We start from the raw sequence: 13,454 nt of genomic DNA on the forward strand, positions 1-13,454 counted from the left end.
GGTGTAATGAAAAGAACACCTTTCTTCATATTTCTTTCTCTCTTCTGTAATATGTAATATATATTTATATTATAATTTTAATATAAGTTAATTTTAATAATAAAGTTATGGTTTAGTTGGGTTATTGTAAGAAATGTTTTACGGGTTTTAAGTCGAAATTCTGTCCGTGCAACGCTACGCGATTAATCACCACTGTAAGCTATGTTCTTCCTTTTTAATTTAATGTCTCGTAACTAAGTTATTATTATGCTTATTTGAGCCGAAGTAATCGTGATGTTAGGATAAAATATTAAGATGGGGTTATTGAACTTTGGACCATAATTAAGGTTTGGGCAAAAGACCGACACTTATGGAAATTGAACTATTGACTATTAATAGATGGAGGGGGGGGGGGGGGGTATTGTCTAATTGAGTGACAACTCATTGGAGTCTGTCGAACCTATCTTCAAATTAATTAACCTAATAATTAATAATGATTATGGTTGTCCTATTTAGTGATGTTCATATGGAATCTGTTATAATCATTTAATTAATCAATTGGGTTGGGTAATTGATTATTCATTCTGATCAAGTGGATGAATTAATATTCATAAACTAATTAAAACAGGGGTGGATTACATACAGTGATAACTGGTGTAATTGTTGACAGAAGTGATAACTGCGTCACAGTTTAAATCCTTAATCAGTTGGAATATTTGACTTCGGGTATAAGGGTAATTTGACGAGGATACTCGCACTTTATATTTATGACCGATGGACTATTATGGACAAAAACCAGATAGACGTATCAAATAAACCAGGACAAAGGACAATTAACCCATGGTAATAAATTAAAATCAACACGTCAAACATCATGATTACAGAAGTTTAAATAAGCATAATTCTTTTATTGTATTTCTCATCGTATCTTTATTTACTGTCATTTTATTACTCGCAATTTTATTTACTGTCATTTTATTTATTGTCATTATTTTTCGCACTTTAATTATCGTCATTTATCTTTGCGCTTAAAATATAGAATCGACAAACCGGTCATTAAACGGTAAAACCCCCTTTTATAATAATATTACTACTTATATAATTATATATATTTTGTATAAATATAGTTGTTAAAAATATAGTAAGTATCACCAGCTCCCTATGGAACGAACCGGACTTACTAAAAACTACACTACTCTACGATTAGGTACACTGCCTATAGTGTTGTAGCAAGGTTTAGGTATATCCCACTCTATAAATAAATAAATAACTTGTATAATTTGTAACGTATTTTGTATTAAAAATAATAGTATATTTCGTACCCTCACGACACAACATCAAGTTTTTGGCGCCGCTGCCGGGGAGCGCTAAAACGCTATATTTTTAATTTATATCTGTAAAAATATAGTTATAAAAAAAGTAATTTCGGGGACACTTTTTGTGTTTTCACGGGGTATTTAAGTTTTTTTTTTAAGTTTTTGATTGATTAAAGATATATTAATTTAAATATAATAATTTAATAAATATAATAATATAATAATATTGAAATAAAATATAATAATATAATAATATTTTAGAATCAAATTTGATACGTAAAAGTTTTAAAAGTTTTAAAAAGTCGTATTTATTAAATATTTCAGGGGTATATTATGTAACTTATAATTAATAATTTCTATAATGTCGCTTTTATGTGAATAGTAAATTAATTAATTTCTTTCCTTTACTATTTTAAATCGTAAAAGTTTTAAAAGTTTTAAAAAAGTCGTATTTATTAAATATTTCAGGGGTATATTATGTAACTTGCAATTAATAATTTCTATCATGTCGCTTTCATGTGAATAGTAAATTAATTAATTTCTTTTCATTTACTATTCATGAATAGTAAATGAGTTAAAAAAATTTTGAAAAAAAATTTTAATAATAAAAAAAAATTTGTGTAAAAAAAATCGTTTTTTTTAAGAAAAAAATTCGTTTTAAAAAAAAAAATTGTAAAAAAATAGTTTTTTTAAAGAAAAAATTTTTTTTTAAAAAAAGTTTTAAAAATATATATATATATAAAAAAAAATTTAAAATTTTTTTTTTTAAATCCTTAAAAAACGAAATATAAAAAAAATTAAAAAAAAGTTTTTTTTTTATTACCTTTAGATTTTTAGACTCTAGTTACAATTTTTAGTATTAAGTTTAGTTTTGCCATAGTTATTTTTATTTCTAGAATTTTTAGGTTTGCCGTAAAATCCCTTAAGTGCTTATTCCTTAGACTAAGATTTATGTGCTTTAGAATTTTGCGACGCCGTTTTTCGCGCTACTTTCTTATTTTTATTTTCGACGCCTATTTTTTGACCTTTTATTTTTCGACCTTTTTCCGACACACTCTTTTTCTTTCTTATTTCTCGCTATTCTAGTTTTAGGACATAGATTTTTATTCTACTTCTTATCTAAATTTCTTAAAATTACGAAAATTTATTTTAAGTGGTTAAATTGATATACATCAAAATTTTCTGGTTCGTAGTAATAGTTGAATTTGTACGTGGACCGGGTTATTGGAGCCAAACAGTCCTCAATTATATTGAGACCAAACGAATCCTGCCCCTCTGCTGCATCTTTTGGCTATTCGAAACGTGGGCAAAATCAGAAAAGTCTATTAATTGGACAACTTATATAAGTTTTTCTATTTTTATAACTAATAGGACATTCTGTGAATGCACCAAGCAAAACGTTCACCACCTTTCATACATTCACTACCTGTAACTCGATCAAGACATCTAGCCAATATTATCACCGTTGATTTTTCTTTAGAATCATCATCTAGACGACCAAGTACTCCAACTCAAATTTCCGATAATCCAATTTTTAAACCCTAAATATAAAGGCTCTCACAACCAAGAACCCGGAGGATATTCAAGGACAATTCCAAGATCCTGAACCACTAATCATTCCTCCTGAACCACAAACCATTAAATCAGAATCTTCTAGTGATTCATATTCAACAAATTCAATTATGGAAGTAACGGAACCTCTAAGTATGGAAGATCGAATGAGAGCCACACACACGGGCCAAGGTCACGCCATTATTCAGCCAGATGTTAGAGCATCTGATTTTGAAATCAAAGGACAAATCCTACACATGATCACCAATCAGTGCCAATTTGGTGGTACAACAAAAGAAGATCCAAACGAACATCTTCGAACTTTTAATCGGATTTGTAATCTCTTTAAAATCCGAGAAGTTGAGGATGAAACTATTTATCTTATGTTGTTCCCATGGACTTTAAAGGGAGAAGCCAAAGATTGGTTAGAATCATTACCTGAAGGGGCGATTGACACATGGGATGTTTTAGTTGAGAAATTTCTTAAAAGATTCTTTCCGGCATCTAAAGCCGTGAGACTTCAAGGAGAAATTGTTACGTTCACACAAAAGTCAAATGAAACTCTATATGAGGCGTGGACAAGATTTGGAAAGTTGTTGAGAGGATGTCCTCAACACGGTTTAGACACTTATCAAATAGTACAAATATTCTACCAAGGTGTCAACGTTGCTACACGAAAAGACATCGACATAACAGCTGGTGGTTCCATTATGAAGAAAACCGCAACTGAAGCTTACAAAATTATTGATAACACAGCCTCCCACTCTCATGAGTGGCACCAAGAGAAAGATATATATCATTCATCTAAAGCGGCTAGAGCCGATTCTAGCCATAACTTTGATTTCGTTTCCGCAAAAATAGCTGCTTTCGAGAGATGAATGGAAAAGATGAATAAAGATATTCACACAATACGAATTAGTTGTGAGCAATGCTGTGGACCACACTTAATGAAAGACTGTCACATTGAACAAACGATGGAACAACGTGAGAATGTTGTCTACATGAACCAAAGGCTGGAAAATAGTTATCAGAATAATTATCAACCGCCAAGGCCAAACTTCAATCGAAATCAAAACATTCTTTACAATCCAAAAGGACCCGACAATAACTCGTATAACCAACAAGGTCCGAATAACCAACGAACTCAAAACAACACTTTCAATCAACAAAGACCTGGCTTGTATAAACCACCACAACAAACTGAAGAGAAAAAGTCAAATCTGGAAGAAGTGGTATTTAAGCTAGTTGAATCTCAAACACAATTTATTGAAACTCAAACTCAAACGAATGAGAGGTTTGATCGGTCATTTAGAACTCAACAAGATTCTATTTTGAATCTAGAAAAACAAGTAGGTACTCTTGTTAGATTGATGAGTGAAAGGAAACAAGGAAAGCTACCGAGTAATACTGAAGTAAATCCTCGGAATGAGAATGTTAATATGGTGTCAACGAATTATGAAAAACCAGCACCAGAAGATGGGAAGGTTTTAGATGTGAGTAACAATGAAGAAGTTACACCACCACCACCACCACCCGAGTATGTAAAGCCAGTGGTGGCACCATACAGACCACCCATCTCGTTTCCAAGAAAAGGAGTTGAGTATGAGCAAGTAATAGGTAATAAAGTTTGTGATACCTCTGGAAAGAAGAAGAAGAAGAATAAAAAAGTGCAAGAAACAAAAACAGTAGAAGTAAACCCGGTGAAGACAGTTCCACCAAATCCTCCACCTAGGGTAGGTGATCCGGGTGAATTTATTGTTCCTTGTCTACTTAGTGACTGTGTCATGTATGATGCACTAGCTGATTTAGGTTCAAGTGTGAGTGTTATGCCTCTTTCATTATATAAGAGATTAGGTGTAGGTGAGTTAACTCCAACGGATATGAGTGTTCGACTCCTTGATCAAACCATTAAGCACCCAGTTGGAATTGCTGACAACCTACCCGTTCAAGTAGGTAATTTAACCTTTCTAGTCGAATTCATTGTCATTGACATAGAAGAGGACTCAAACGTTCCTCTAATTTTAGATCGACCATTCTTAACGTCCACCGGGGCGTTATTTGATGTAAGAAAGGGTAGAATGACACTTAGTAATGATGAGAAATCGATCACCTTTATGATTCGAAAGTCTAAATATCCACAAACCAAAACTGTTGAACCGACAAAAATGATTGGTAAGAACCATGTTGTTTTACCAACTCCAACGGTAATGCTTAACAATAATAGAACGCCTAAGTGTGGGGAAAATGAAGTAACACCTAATGATGACTTGATAATAAAGAACCCCAAAGTTGATACGAAATTAAATGACCCCGTTATTAACAGTTCAAAGAAGAAACTTTTTAAACGGGTTATTGATGCTAAAAGTAAGGGGAAATTTAAGTTATATAACCGGTTAGTATCCAATCTGTCGCCTAAAGAAAAGGCAAAGCTAGTTGAATTTGTGGATATTACAGAAAAAGCTGGTCACTGGCTTAAAGCAAAAGTCACAGATATGCAAGTTGATTATGGTCCAAGAGAAATTGACTATGAAGTTAATCACAATTTCGACACCACATCTACCTAAGTGTGAGGAGATTCAAATATTCTAAAAAGAAAATGCTGTTTGGAGTTAGTTGTTCTGTTCTCATGTAGTTCCGAGAATGGAATCCGATTGGTCTTTTCCGCTAGCAGACACTAAAGAACTAGTTTTCTCCCCCCATTCTGATTTTTTTTTTATTTTGTAGGTTTTATATGAAATTAATATGCTTTTTAAATTTAAGTTTTGTGTGAATTTAAAAACAAAATTTACTTTGTTTCATTAAGTAAAAAAATGATTTCTAAAATTCGTCGTGAGTTGAAGATTAGGTAGTTGAACCGAAATTACTTTAACCGAGGGCGGGACGAGAAATTTTGTTATCATTATTTTTAATTTAATTGATTTAAAGTATGCCAAAAAAAAAATATTAGATTTTATAAATTTTTGAACGTGGGGTAATATACCCAACTTCAAAATTATGTATGTTTGTATTTTATGTTATATACAAAACAGGGTAAAACAACGCACTTTCAAAGACTGTCATTAAGTTCAGAAAAAGGTACTAATTTTGACGACAAGAAACAAAATATCAAATGTGAAATAACAACAATATGTTTGCAAACTCGGTATTTTTAATCATTTTTGTACACTAATCACCCTCATGAATTTAAATTTTTACTGATTTCTTGCAAATGAGGGTATTGCAAGATCTCAAGTGTGGGGAAGGGTTATAAATTCTTTCGGGTTTACACTTGTTTTAATTGCCAAATTTTGTGAAAATTTAAAAAAATTTCAACTAAATGAATTCAAAATCATGTTTATACATATTTATGAACGATAAAACTAGGTGTTAATGCCGAAATTATTGTTACCTCGAGGACATAAATTGAGAAACAACCCAAAATTGCTTGAATTCATTTAAAATGGGATAGAAGAGAATAAAAAGGCAAAGAAAAGAATAAATAAAAGCTAAGTGTGGGGAGAATGTACCAAGTTATTCAATTAAAAACTATCTATCACATTTTTATATAAGAATTATTGCAGGTACTTTTGCTTTGGACGATACTAATCAGTTTTACCCGGTTTACTGTAATATATTTTAAAGAAAGATGGATCTACACGATGAATCAATTCCATCATTAAAAGGAAGTAAAGTCTTCCGAAAAAGACACGCGCTTCTTGATTTAGGTCAAGAAGTTGTCGTCCAGACCAGCTGTAGGTTGACGAAAAATCTAGAAAAGTCATCACTAAAATCAGCAGGAAATCCACGGACCTCAGCATCAAACAGGGTCGCCAAGTGGTCAGATTTATCCTAACCATGAGAGGATCTGTCTAGTAAAATGGGGAGGGCGCCATGCAAATTAGCTTGATAAGACTAATGAATCAGATCCCCAGAAAGGATAATCTCCTTTTAAAGATTAAAAATCAGCTTTTAAGACTGATATTACTCAATCCTTGAGATTGACCTTAAAGATTGAGAATTCAAACTCATGGAATTCAATGATATCTAAACTCGAGCTTGAACGAGAAAATATTTTGATCAAATTATAAACCGATTTGTTTTCTGAAAACCCATTTTCAATACGTTCATTACCATTGAACGTAAAATCCTAGGAATTCACCTGGAATTCATTAGGTCACCTAACCAAATCGGGTGTCAACCGTAAGAACGGTGGTTGCATAGCATGGTCGAAGACAGGACCTTATGCCAGACCGAAAAATCATAAGGGTGAGCTTTACTATTGCTCCTACCAAGGATAGTAATTGCGTCTGATGGTTGAGCAGAGTGGTATAAAATAGTTATTAATTTTAGCAGGAAACACTATTAAATACGATACAATTTTATACAAGATATTTATTTATTTAGAGAATGGATATACTTAAACCTTGCTACAACACTTATAGGCAGTGTACCTAATCGTACAGTAGTGTAGTTTTTAGTAAGTCCGGTTCGTTCCACAAGGCAAATCTTTAAACAAAGCTTAACGCTATATTAGTTTACTTTTATAAAAATACAAATTTATATATAAGTAATATTATTATTATAAAGGGGGGTTTTTACCGTTTAATGACCGGTTTGTCGATTTTAAAACTTTAGTCGCAGTTAAAACCAAATGTAAAATATTAAAAATAAATACAAGACTTAAATTAAAGCGTAAAGTAAATAACGATAATGAAATTGCGAATAATAAAAGTGCGATAAAATAAACTTGCGATAATTAAAAAGTACGATAATTAAAAGTGCAATTAAATAAAATAACAATAAAAATGCGATAATTAGAAGTGCAATTAAATATAAAATAAAGGAAATTAAATATGAAATAAAAGAATTATGCTTATTTAAACTTCCATAATCATGATGTTTGACGTGTTGATTTTAGTTTTATGCCCATGGGTTAATTGTCCTTTGTCCTGGATTATTTAATATGTCCATACGGATTTGTCCATAATAGTCCATCAGTCATAAATATAAAGAGCGAAAGCCTTCGTCAAATTATTCTTATTCCCGAAGTCAAATATTCCAACTAATTGGGGATTCTAATTGTAACAAGGTTTTAATACTTTGTTTAATGAATACACCAGGTTATCGACTGCGTGTAAACCAAGGTTTTACTACTTTGTTAACAATTACACCAATTACCCTTGAATGTAATCCACCCCTGTTTTAATGAGTCCATTGACTATTAATCCATCCCCGTGTCCGGTTAAATGAACGATTATTCGTACATATAAATACCCCGCCCATCGTGTCCGATCGAGTGTATATGGTAATTTATAGGAACGCCCAATTGTAAATCTTTATATTAACATTAACAAACTATCATTTAGTTAAACAAATATAAAGCCCATTAATAGCCCATAGTCTAATTTCCACAAGTGTCGTTCTTTTGTCCAAACCCCAATTATGGTACAAAGCCCAATTACCCAATTTTAGTGATTAGCCCAACATCATGATTACTTCATTTTAAATAAGCATAATAATAACTTAGCTACGAGACATTAATGTAAAAAGGTTGAACATAACTTACAATGATTAAAAATAGCGTAGCATTACACGGACAGAATTTCGACTTACACCCTTACAATATTCGCTAACATACCCTTATTATTAGAATTATAATTAAAATTAAAATTAAAATATAAATTATAAATATAAATATTACGTATGAATGGAGAGAAGAGAAAGATAAATTGTTTTGTGGTGCACCAAAGCTCGATTTTTATAGGCATGTGGGCTGGAACTGGGGCTCATGCGATCGCATGAGTCCTCAGTTGCCCAGCCATGCGATCGCATGACCAGCTGGGGAGGCTCATATTTGGTTGTTTTCTTCTGCCGACGGTTTTATAAATAAATATAATATATTAAATAATTATAAGAATTATTTAAATATTATATTATATTTATGTGCATAGTTGACTTGTAATTTTTAGTCCGTTGCGTCGAGCGTTGAGAGTTGACTCTGGTCCCGGTTCCGAATTTTCGAACGTCCTTGCGTACAATTTAATATCTTGTACTTTGTGTTTTGAATCTTGTACTCTTGTAATTTCGAGACGTTTCTTATCAATAATTGGAACCTCTTGGATTGTATTTTGTACTTTTGAGCTTTTTGGTCGTTTACGTCTTCAATTTGTCGAATCTGTCTTTTGTCTTCACCTTTTATTATTTAAACGAATATCACTTGTAAATAGAACAATTGCAACTAAAAGCTTGTCTTTCTTGAGGAATAATGCTATGAAATATATGTTCGTTTTTAGCATTATCAAATATTCCCACACTTGAGCATTGCTTGTCCTCAAGCAATATCGTCTTGAAATACTAGAATCACTTCTTTATTCTTCACACTTTGTACATCAGTGATTTCTATACGGCGGTATAAACAATGATAGTAACGATAGAACCATGGTTAAAGGTGGGTGTGCCATCCACAGTTGCCTCGGGTTTAGGTCAAAGACACTTGCAATTAAATAGCCGATTTACTTTCGGTTTCCAAAGCAAAGTGCACATTTGAAAGGCGGTTTACAGTCCCACATGACTATGAAAATGTAGATCCTTAAAGAAATTGGATCTTTATGAAAATATTTGATCTTTTGAAAATTCAATCTAGCTTTTACCCTAGATAAGTTTTCCGGAATAACCCTTCACCGGTGTTTGCAAAATATTTTTGTGGGTTTGGTGGGTTTCAGATTTGAAAATTTTAGCTCAAAACTTGTGGTTTTGTGTCACACACTTGCTAACCTTGTATTTGGAAAGCAACACGTCCAGTTTACTTGTCCCGTATATTACCTTTCGATAAACTACCGTCCGGTTGTAAAGGAAAGCGTTGAACAAGCAACTGTTAAGGCAATGTCCCCTGACATGCTTTTAATTATAGTCTATAACGTGTCGAACGCAATTACTATCCTTGGTAGGAGCAATAGTAAAGCTCACCCTTATGATTTTTCGGTCTGGCACAAGGTCCCGTCTTTGACCACTATGCAACCACCGTTCTTACGGTTGACACCCGATTTGGTTCAGGTGACCTAATGAATTCCAGGTGAATTCCTAGGATTTTACGTTCAATGGTAATGAACGCATTGAAAATGGGTTTTCAGAAAACAAATCGGTTTTAATTTGATCAAAATATTTTCTCGTTCAAGCTCGAGTTTAGATATCATCGAATTCCATGAGTTTGTAATTCTCAATCTTTAAAGTCAATCTCAAGGATTGAGTAATATCAGTCTTAAAGCTGATTTTTAATCTTTAAGGAGATTATCCTTTCTGGGGGTCTGATTCATTAGTCTTATCAAGCTAATTTGCACGGCACCCTCCTCATTTTACGAGACAGATCCTCTCATGGTTAGGATAAGTCTGACCACTTGGCGACCCTGTTTGATGCTGAGGTCCGTGGATTTCCTGCTGATTTTAGAGATGACTTTTCTAGATTTTTCATCAACCTACAGCTGGTCTGGACGACAACTTCTTGACCTAAATCAAGAAGCGCGTGTCTTTTTTGGAAGACTTTACTTCCTTTTAATGATGGAATGGATTCATCGTGTAGATCCATCTCTTCTTTTCTTCCATCGGGTAAAATGGTTTAGTTTAGTCCAAAGCAAAAGTATTTTCAGTTATTTGTTACAGATATATGTGACATATGTTTAAGATAACTTGGTAAATTTTCCCACACTTGGCTTTTATTTTCCTTTTTATCGTCCTCTATTCCATTTTAAATGAATTTCAACATTTTGGTTTGTTTCTCAATTTATGTCCTTTCCGAGGTTACAATAATTTCGGTGTTAACACCTAGTTTTATCGTTCATAAATATGTATAAACATGATTTTGAGTTCATTTAATTGAAAATTTTGAAAAATTTTACTAGAATTGGGTAATCAGTATATAAGACTAGGGCTGTTCTTTATTATCAGAGAGCACTAGATTCTAATACAACTACTACGTTACTAGTATTTTTAATGGTAACCAAGTGTATAAAGATAAAAATTTTAAAAATCCGAAAGAATTTAACCCCTTCCCACACTTAAGATCTTGCAATGCCCTCATTTGCAAGAAATCAGTACAATTTAAATTATTGAGGTTGATTAGCGTAGAAATGATTAAATTTTACCAAAGTTTCCAAACATATTGGCGTTTGTTTGCTGAATGATAAATGGTGCATATCATTTGTTCATTTCGTCTGTTGTTACATCACATTTATTTGTCATCTTGTCATCAAAATTAGTAGCTTTTGCTGAACTTAATGCCAGTCTTTGAAAATGCGCTGTTTTACCCTGTTTTGTACAATCGACAATATACATACATACAAATATAATTATGCATGGCAATTTGAAATGGGACTTAATATCCCACTTTCAAATTCTAAATATGAAATATTAGTACACAATAATAATAAAATAATAAAAATTACACAAATATATCCAATAACATAAGTTTAAACATGAAAAAGTCAAAAGATAAAAACATAAAAATCATAAAAATAACCAAATGGAACTAAATCAGTCTGGATAGGGGTTCCAGTTCATCTCATCGGGTGGGTTCCATTGTTGGTTATAGGTGTTCTGATAGGCTTGGTTATAGTCATACCGGTTAAAGGGTGGTCGGATATCGGGGCTATGTGGCGGAAAATGAGCAGGTCGAGTAGGTACATAGTTATTTGGTACCTGATATGATAGCTGGCTCATGATTTGGTGCTGATGAACTAACCAGCTATCGTGTTGGCATCGCCTATAATCCTCGTATACTCGCTCGGAGTTCCACTGCTCATACATACTATGTCTTGCCGCGTTCGTCATTGCTTCCTCATCTATACGAACGTGGACGTCAAGAATAGCATCTCGAAAGACATCCCTAATGTCTTCCGCCTCCTCCATTTCCTCATCTGAGCCTCTCTCTACCTGAGGATGAGATCCCTCATAGGGTACTGCCTGGTTATGTCTACTTTTCAATACTTTAGCACCCACATAAACTTTCAATCCTAAGGGCTCAACCTGTTCTCTACAAATCTGTAATAGACCCCCTTGGTTCCTATCAACACCTAAATACTCTCCAATGAGAGTAACAAAAATACCTCCTCCTATTATACTCCCGTCCTGCATTCCCTCTACCATTTTAGATAAATAAAAAGCAACACAGTAAGGGATATTGACAAAGCTTCTAGGATCCCGAATACACTTTAGGTAGAATAAATCATATAAGGTAATTTTTTCTTTATTATGACCTCTTTGTGTAATCGAGTTAGCCAAAAATCTATGAATAATACGAAGCTCGGCTCTATCAATATGTGTATAGGAGTGTCCTCCTGCTCGTGTAAAAACATCAAAATGTAACATACGCCTCCAAATGGCGTCAGCGTCAAAGTTACTATCTACCCGTTCACCATAATGAATCAAGTTTGTACAATCGGGTAATAGCAACTCACCAGGAGTATATATCTGTAAGGCCCTGGCCATGTCCAGCATGGACATTCTGTACATCCTACCGCCAAGGATAAACCTAAGAAATCTTCTATCATCTATTCTAACTATATTTGTATCAAGTGATACAGTACTCATCAACTCAACACACCATTCCTTATATACAGGTCTACGAATGGTGAAAAGACGTTCCCAATCTGTAAAAGAAGAACTGCCATACCTTTGAACTAAAAGCTGTCTAACACGGTCAGCTAGATGGACCGTTTCCAAAGGGGCCCAATCGATTACCCTTGGCACCTGTACATTTTTTGTTACCAATTTGAATTTGTTCCTTTGATATGTCTCGTAATCTCTCCATCTTCTATCAAATCTCAGATTAGGATGTAGAGTGTGCTCAGGAATCGTTGGGAATTCTACTGGCGGCCTCATTGGGAATACTATGAATTCATCAACAAACTGTACCGGATCATAATAAGGTATGTGCTGATCAGGCTGTTGTTGTTCCTGTTGTGGTTCTTGTTCGTGTTGCATTTCTGGTTCTGGTTCTGGTGCTGGTGCTGGTCGTCTAGATGATGATGCTCCTGAACCACCAGTATCGGCTCTCTGTAAAACACATTAAACACAAAATTTGTGCATCCAAATATGCATTAGTGTTAGCAAAATAACAACTTAAAACAATCACTATAACATGTTAAATCAAAATTAAACTTATACACATTTTCATAATTTTTCACAATTCTACACTTTTCAAATAAGCACATATGAAAATGTATACAAAATTCATAAGCATTTAATTCAAATAACATGTCAAAATATTCATTACTAATAATTAAACAAGTCTCAAATGGCAAATATATCAAATTAATCAAGTTCATGAATTTTTGACTTAAAAAGTCCACTTTAATCTCCAAAAATCATGTTTAGGATCATTGTTTGGATCATTTAACTATCTAAACATGTTACACTACTCAATTTAGCAATAATTCATGATAAAAATCGGCCATAACCTGTTTATATCAAAAAGCCCCAAATTGCTCAAGAACACAAACCCTAGATTTCTAAAAATTTTGAAGTTTTTGGCTTCAAATCATGTTAATTAGCATCAATCTAGGTTATACATGCATAAAATACTAATAATTTAACACTAATTACATTAGAAATTAACAAAATTGCATTAGGTAAAAA

Source organism: Rutidosis leptorrhynchoides, chromosome 6 (genome assembly GCF_046630445.1).
Source record: "Rutidosis leptorrhynchoides isolate AG116_Rl617_1_P2 chromosome 6, CSIRO_AGI_Rlap_v1, whole genome shotgun sequence".
In the NCBI taxonomy this organism is placed as follows: Eukaryota; Viridiplantae; Streptophyta; class Magnoliopsida; order Asterales; family Asteraceae; genus Rutidosis; species Rutidosis leptorrhynchoides.